The sequence below is a fragment of the Oncorhynchus kisutch genome, unplaced genomic scaffold, assembly GCF_002021735.2.
Source record: "Oncorhynchus kisutch isolate 150728-3 unplaced genomic scaffold, Okis_V2 scaffold3793, whole genome shotgun sequence".
NCBI lineage: Eukaryota > Metazoa > Chordata > Actinopteri > Salmoniformes > Salmonidae > Oncorhynchus > Oncorhynchus kisutch.
The window spans coordinates 70,796-78,295 of record NW_022265738.1 but is presented as its reverse complement, the minus strand read 5'-3'; positions in this window follow the sequence as shown (position 1 = coordinate 78,295).

The window sequence follows — 7,500 nt, the reverse complement described above, 5'->3', positions numbered from 1 at the left end:
TCTTAGGCCGTCATTGAAAATAAGAATTTGTTCTTAACTGACTTGCCTAGTTAAATAAAGGTTACATTTAAACATCAAAAATGCCTCCCAGCCTTCACAAAACATTTCCAAGGTCATGTTCATTCCTGGGGAAATGTTAAACAACTACTATAGTGTTTAGTCTCCTCCGTGTGCCTCCCAGCCTTCACAAAACATTTCCAAGGTCAAGTTCATTCCTGGGGGAATGTTTAACAACTACTATAGTGTTTAGTCTCCTCCGTGTGCCTCCCAGCCTTCACAAAACATTTCCAAGGTCAAGTTCATTCCTGGGGGAATGTTTAACAACTACTATAGTGTTTAGTCTCCTCCGTGTGCCTCCCAGCCTTCACAAAACATTTCCAAGGTCAAGTTCATTCCTGGGGGAATGTTTAACAACTACTATAGTGTTTAGTCTCCTCCGTGTGCCTCCCAGCCTTCACAAAACATTTCCAAGGTCAAGTTCATTCCTGGGGGAATTTTTAACAACTACTATAGTGTTTAGTCTCCTCCGTGTGCCTCCCAGCCTTCACAAAACATTTCCAAGGTCAAGTTCATTCCTGGGGGAATGTTTAACAACTACTATAGTGTTTAGTCTCCTCCGTGTGCCTCCCAGCCTTCACAAAACATTTCCAAGGTCAAGTTCATTCCTGGGGGAATGTTTAACAACTACTATAGTGTTTAGTCTCCTCCGTGTGCCTCCCAGCCTTCACAAAACATTTCCAAGGTCAAGTTCATTCCTGTTTAACAACTACTATAGTGTTTCCTCTCCTCCTTTTAAGTTATTCTTCTTTCTTCCTGACACAATCTGCCGGAGAAAATCACAGAGAATAACTTTTCTTTTCTTCTGTCTTTAATTTCATCAGCCAATCCTGACTGACAAGCATCATTACGGATAAAATGATCTCAGTAATTATCCTGCCCAAAGGAGATTTATATCCTTTTGTTGAGGAGGGAGTGAGGAGAGGGAAAGAAAAGAGAGAGGGATGGTGCTGGGCTTGTGGGTACGGTACGCGTCGTTCGTACAGGAAAGGGAAGTGCTTTGTTAAAATAGCGCCCTAATGAGCCTCCGCTCCCCTGCCGTGCGGGGGGTCTCAGCGGCCTGCCTACCCAGAGTGCAATGCTTTTGTTCTGCCGAGTGGTGAGAGTCAGGCAGGCAGCCCGCCATCCACCCGGCCACTTACCGCCGTACGTAATTATCTCGATTTGCGGCGAGAAGCCCTGACCACATCGATACACATTCCTCCAGATTACCCCCGTGGTTCGCTCGCTCTCTCTTTCTCTCCCTCTCTTTCTCTCTCTGTCTCACTCTCTGATGAAAGGGACAGATCTACTTTGATATTACGAGGTGGTTGGAATCGTTCAACTGTAGGTGACATGAGGACACTGTCAAGTGTGATATTTAGAGAGCAGTAGAGTTCTACTATAACAGCACCACGGAGACCATACCAGAGGCTGGAAGCAGTAGAGTTCTACTATGACAGCACCACTGAGTCCATACCAGAGGCTGGAAGCAGTAGAGTTCTACTATAACAGCACCACTGAGTCCATACCAGATGCTGGAAGCAGTAGAGTTCTACTATAACAGCACCAGAGTCCATACCAGAGGCTGGAAGTAGTAGAGTTCTACTATAACAGCACCACTGAGTCCATACCAGAGGCTGGAAGCAGTAGAGTTCTACTATAACAGCACCACTGAGTCCATACCAGAGGCTGGAAGCAGTAGAGTTCTACTATAACAGCACCACTGAGTCTTTACCAGAGGCTGGAAGCAGTAGAGTTCTACTATAACAGCACCACTGAGTCCTTACCAGAGGCTGGAAGCAGTAGAGTTCTACTATAACAGCATCACTGAGTCCATACCAGAGGCTGGAAGCAGTAGAGTTCTACTATAACAGCACCACTGAGTCCATACCAGAGTTCTACAATAACAGCACCACTGAGTCCATACCAGAGGCTGGAAGCAGTAGAGTTCTACTATAACAGCACCACTGAGTCCATACCAGAGGCTGGAAGCAGTAGAGTATTACTGTAACAGCACCACTGAGTCTATACCAGAGGCTGGAAGCAGCAGAGTTCTACTGTAACAGCACCACTGAATCCATACCAGAGGCTGGAAGCAGCAGAGTTCTACTATAACAGCCCCACTGAGTCCATACCAGAGTTCTACTATAACAGCACCACAGAGTCCATACCAGAGGCTGGAAGCAGTAGGGTTCTACTATAACAGCACCACTGAGTCCATACCAGAGGCTGAAAGCAGTAGAGTTCTACTATAACAGCACCACTGAGTCTTTACCAGAGGCTGGAAGCAGTAGAGTTCTACTATAACAGCACCACTGAGTCCATACCAGAGGCTGCAAGCAGTAGAGTTCTACTATAACAGCACCACTGAGTCCATACCAGAGGCTGGAAGCAGTGGAGTTCTACTATAACAGCACCACTGAGTCCTTACCAGAGGCTGGAAGCATTAGAATTCTACTATAACAGCACCACTGAGTCCATACCAGAGGCTGGAAGCAGTAGAGTTCTACTATAACAGCACCACTGAGTCCATACCAGAGGCTGGAAGCAGCAGAGTATTACTGTAACAGCACCACTGAGTCTATACCAGAGGCTGGAAGCAGCAGAGTTCTACTGTAACAGCACCACTGAATCCATACCAGAGGCTGGAAGCAGCAGAGTTCTACTGTAACAGCCCCACTGAGTCCATACCAGAGTTCTACTATAACAGCACTACTGAGTCCATACCAGAGGCTGGAAGCAGCAGAGTTCTACTATAACAGCACCACTGAGTCCATACCAGAGGCTGGAAGCAGTAGAGTTCTACTATAACAGCACCACTGAGTCCATACCAGAGGCTGGAAGCAGTAGAGTTCTACTATAACAGCACCACTAAGTCCATACCAGAGGCTGGAAGCAGTAGAGTTCTACTATAACAGCACCACTGAGTCCATACCAGAGGCTGGAAGCAGTAGAGTTCTACTATAACAGCACCACTGAGTCCATACCAGAGGCTGGTAGCAGTAGAGTTCTACTATAACAGCACCACGGAGTCCATACCAGAGGCTGGAAGCAGTAGAGTTCTACTATAACAGCACCACTGAGTCCATACCAGAGGCTGGAAGCAGTAGAGTTCTACTATAACAGCACCACTGAGTCCATACCAGAGGCTGGAAGCAGTAGAGTTCTACTATAACAGCACCACTGAGTCCATACCAGAGGCTGGAAGCAGTAGAGTTCTACTATAACAGCACCACTGAGTCCATACCAGAGGCTGGAAGCAGTAGAGTTCTACTATAACAGCACCACTGAGTCCATACCAGAGGCTGGAAGCAGTAGAGTTCTACTATAACAGCACCACTGAGTCCATACCAGAGGCTGGAAGCAGTAGAGTTCTACTATAACAGCACCCCTGAGTCCATACCAGAGGCTGGAAGCAGTAGAGTTCTACTATAACAGCACCACTGAGTCCATACCAGAGGCTGGAAGCAGTAGAGTTCTACTATAACAGCACCACTGAGTCCATACCAGAGGCTGGTAGCAGTAGAGTTCTACTATAACAGCACCACTGAGTCCATACCAGAGGCTGGAAGCAGTAGAGTTCTACTATAACAGCACCACTGAGTCCATACCAGAGGCTGGAAGCAGTAGAGTTCTACTATAACAGCACCACTGAGTCCATACCAGAGGCTGGAAGCAGTAGAGTTCTACTATAACAGCACCACTGAGTCCATACCAGAGGCTGGAAGCAGTAGAGTTCTACTTTAACAGCTTGTATTAAACACATCCACAAGAATGGCTTGTACATGTCCAGTCTTCTGATCGTAACACCTTGTTTGGAGGGCTGCATGTCAATGGACTGAAGCATGATGAACCACAGAGCCTCGTCAAGTCAATCCGTCTTCACACGGAGCGGGTCTATTGTTTATACATGTTCTGTCACAGTATTCAGTCCATGAGGTTGAAGGGTTTAACACCAATTCAAAAGGTAAGAGACTTCCAGAACAAATCAGAACGACTTCCAGAGATCTCTCTCTCTGTCTCTCTCTCTCTCTGTCTCCCTCTCTCTGTCTCTGTCTCCCTCTCTCTCTCTCTCTCTCTCTCTCTCTCCATCCCTCTCTCTCTCTCTCTCTCTCTCTCGCTCTCTCTCATCCCTCTCCCTCCCTCTCTCTCTCTCTCTCTCTCTCTGTGTCTCTCTCTCTCCATCCCTCCATCTCTCTCTCATCCCTCTCCCTCTCTCTCTCTGTGTCTCTCTCTCTCTCTCCATCCCTCCATCCCCCTCTCTCTCCCTCTCACTCATCCCTCTCCCTCCATAACTCTCTCTCACACTCTCTCTCCCTCTCTTTTCACTGTCCCTCTCCATCCCCCTACTCTCCCTTTCCCCTTCTCTCTCTTCCTGCCCCCCCCCTCTCTCCCCTCTCCAGTTCCTCCGCTATGTCTATAGAGACAGGTGAGTTCTGAGGTCTGTTTTGATCTCTCTAACATGTATTCACTCTCTTCTCCTCTAGTCACTGGGGATCTCCACACCAAGGTCATCGCTCAAAGACAAGGTGCACCCTGGGAACAAAGCTCTTCCTCGCTCCTCGCTCCTCCTCGCCTCCTCTCGTCTTTTACCTGCCTCTCCTTTTGTGGAGGGATCAGAAAGCAGGAGCTGACACTAGTGAAGTCCCCAGGTAGCAGACATCACTATCTATTTCAGTCTGGCAGGACACCAAAGAGGACTGGAATTAGATTATTAATATCATTGGAGGGTGTGAGAGCCAATAAGGACCAATTATTATCTCTCTGTGTCCAACAGTTGTTGCACAATTTCCAAGAACTTCCAATAAATTCCATGGTTTTCCAGAAATCCTGGTTGAAGGATTCTAGAGAGAGAGAGAGAGAGAGAGAGAGAGAGAGAGAGAGAGAGAGAGAGAGAGAGAGAGAGAGACAGAAAGAGAGAGAGAGAGAGAGAGAGAGAGAGAGAGAGAGGATAAAGAGCGCGAGAGAGAGAGAGAAGGGGAGAGAGAGAGACCCCTGCTCAGGTGATTGTAAAGTAATGGTGTGTTCCTTTTGGCTTCCTGTCTGTCTGTGATGAAATGTGTATGATGTCTGGATATTGGTCAGGCCTACAGATCTCATAAATTGTAGTCTTTTCCTTCAGTCAAATGACCTATGGGTGGAATGGTATCCATATCTTTCATAATTAATAGACATTCCTTTCTTTACGCAGAAAATCCATTGTTTCTATGTCAAACGGCGGTGTTACATTTCAGTCTTCTTTGATGTACAGAACCAGTCAAAAGTTTGGACACTCAAGGATTTTTCTTGATTTTTTTACGATGTTTTTATTTTGACTATTTTCTACATTGTAGAATAATAGTGAAGACATCAACACTATGAAATAACACATATGGAGTCATGTAGTAACCAAAAAAAGTGTTAAACAAATCTAAATATATTATAGATTATTTATTAAGTAACCACCCTTTGCCGTAATGACAGCTTTGCACAAGCTTGGTATTCTCTCAACCAGCTTCACCTGGAATGCTTTTCCAACAGTCTTGAAGGAGTTCCCACATATGCTGAGCACTTGTTGGCTACTTTTCCTTCACTCTGTGTTTACTCTGTGGTCCAAATCATCCCAAACCATCTCAATTTGGTTGAGGTCAGGTGATTGTGGAGGCAAGGTCATCTGATGCAGCACTCCATCACTCCCCTTTTTGGTCAAATAGCCCTTAAAACAGCCTGGAGGTGTGTTGGGTCATTGTCCTGTTGATAAACAAATGATAGTCCCACTAAGAGCAAACCAGATGGGATGGAGTATCACTGCAGAATGCTGTGGTAGCCATGCTGGTTAAGTGTGCCTTAAATTCTAAATAAATCACAGATAGTGTCACCAGCAAAGCACCCCCACACCATCACACCTCCTCCTCCATGCTTCATGGTGGGAACCACACATGCAGAGATCATCCGTTCACCTACTCTGCGTCTCACAAAGACACAGTGGTTGGAACCAAAAATCTCACATTTGGACTCGTTAGACAAAGGAGAGATTTCCAACGGTCTGATTGGCTCGTGCCCCGGCAACTTTCTTCTCTTTATTGTATTTTTATTATTGTATTGGGGTGGCAGGGTAGCCTAGTGGTTAGAGCGTTGGACTAGTAACCAGAAAAGTTGCAAGTTCATATCCCCGAGCTGACAAGGTACAAATCTGTCGTTCTGCCCCTGAACAGGCAGTTAACCCACTGTTCCTAGGCCGTCATTGAAAATAAGAATTTGTTCTTTAAATAAAGGTAAAATTAAAAATTTATTGTTGTCCTTTAGTAGTGGTTTCTCTGAAGCAATTCAACCATGAAGACCTGCTTCACACAGTCTCCTCTGAACAGTTGATGTTGAGTTGCGTCTGTTACTTGAACTCGGTGAAGCATTTATTTGGTTTGCAATCTGAGGTGCAGTTAACTCTAATGAACGTATCCTCTGCAGCAGAGGTAACTCTAGGTCTTCCATTCCTGTGGCTGTCCTCATGAGAGCCAGTTTCATCATAGTGCTTGATGGTTTTTGTGACTGCACTTGAAGAAACTTTCAAAGTTCTTGATATGTTCTGCATTGACTGACCTTCATGTCTATGAGTAATGATGGACTGGCATCACATGTTCTTGCCATAATATGGACTTGGTCTTTTACCAAATAGAGCTATCTTCTGTATACCACCCCTACCTTGTCACAACACAACTGATTGGCTGATTGGCTCAAACATTAACAAATAACTAACTTTTAACAAGGCACACCTTTTAATTGAAATGCATTCCAGGTGACTACCTCATGAAGCTGGTTGAGAGAATGCCAAGAGGGTGGCTATTTTGAAGAATCTCAAATATATATATTTTTTGGCGGGTTACTGCATGATTCCATATGTCTTATTTTATAGTTTTGCTGTCTTCACTATTATTATACAATGTAGAAAATAGTACAAATTAAGAAAAACCCTTGAATGAGGAGGTGTGTCCAAACTTTTGACTGGTACAGTATATAAAGTGTGATATCGGGATGCAAACTCAAAATGCAATACATGTCAACTCTATATCTGACATGATACAGGTGTCTTCTTTTTTCATAAGCCCATAACCATGTGAGGTGTATACTTTCAAAGTAGATTTGTTTAAGTCTACCAATAATCCCTCTGTGTGACCCTGATTTAGCCCACTGCAGTAAAAGTTTAACATCCTCACACAGAAGGCTTTGTGTTTCCACATCTATAGAACTACTGAGGATACTAAATATCCTGACTCATTTAAAACGAGACCCATTTCCTTGTCTAATAACGCAACTTGTTGAAAAATAGAATCAGCTCCACCACCAAACGGATATGAAAATGTGGGATGTGGGACTACATTGCTGTTTATCTTGTCTTCAACTAGCAACACATAGATATAACTAGCAACACATAGATATAACTAGCATCATATAGATTTAACTAGCATCACATAGATATAACTAGCA